Genomic DNA, 1,170 nt, shown 5'->3' on the forward strand with positions numbered 1-1,170 from the left:
GAACTGCCAGCCTTCTGGTTAGCAGTCAAGTGCCTTAGGCATTTTGCCACCACTAATCTTATTTATAAAATGAAGAAACTGAGGTACAGATAGGTTAGGCAATATGCTCTCTGTGGTGTGGCTAAAATGAAAAGCATAACATTGGTAGCTCAAATATCTATGCTATATTAAAAAAAAAAAAAATCCTATGCTACATTAGCTCTTATAATATAGTCATTCCTTGATTTAGAAATAACTTACTGAATTTTTATGCCACAGATATCTTTCTCCACAAAACTCATATAAATTTCTTACAAATTATTTTAATACAATAGAAGTTATTGATGACATGAATCTTAATTTTTTTGCAGTTTCATTTACCTCAAATTATTTGAGTTCTACACAAAAACATCTACGAATTACTCTAATCTCATGAACTGAGAAGGCTGGTGGTTCAAACCCACCAGCTACTCCTCGGAAAGAAAGTTGGGCCATCAACTTCTGTAGTGATTCCCCCACAGAAACCCAAGGAGGGGTCGCTATGAGTCAGATCCAACTCTATGGCAGTGAGTTTTAGTTCCAGATAGCACTTCACTGTTCTTTAAATTCCCTTGACTTGCCAGGTTCTTGACATAGATTTTTGTTGCCATCTTTTCTTCAACCCTTTATAACATCATTATCAGCCCATTTATCAAATTTCATTACTAAGGTCAGTAATACTCTTTTCAAGGCAACATTGGAAGATCATTTGCTTTACCTGATATTATAGACTTCTCTACAATTTTGGCTTTTTTTCTTTTTTAACTAGATACTACTTGCTCTCAGTAGAACAGACCATCAACTGCTCATATGCAAATTCAAGTTGAAGTTAAAGACAATTAAAACAAGTCCAAGAGAGCCAAAGTATGATCTTGAATATATCCTTCCTGAACTTAGAGATCATCTAAAGAATAGATTTGATGCACTGAACACCAACGACCAAAAGCCAGATGAATTATGGGACGATATCAAGAACATTATCCATGAAGAAAGCAAGAGATCACTAAAAAGAAAAGAAAAGAAGAGAAGACCAAAGTGGATGACAGAAGAGACTCTGCCCTTGAGTGTAGAATAGCTAAAGCAAATGGAAGAAATGAAAAGGTCAAAGTGCTGAACAGAAGATTTCAAAGAGCAGCTCAAGTAGACAAAGCC

The sequence above is a fragment of the Orycteropus afer genome, unplaced genomic scaffold (assembly GCF_000298275.1).
Source record: "Orycteropus afer afer isolate SDZICR_OR568_19922 unplaced genomic scaffold, OryAfe1.0 scaffold00445, whole genome shotgun sequence".
NCBI classification, from domain to species: domain Eukaryota; kingdom Metazoa; phylum Chordata; class Mammalia; order Tubulidentata; family Orycteropodidae; genus Orycteropus; species Orycteropus afer.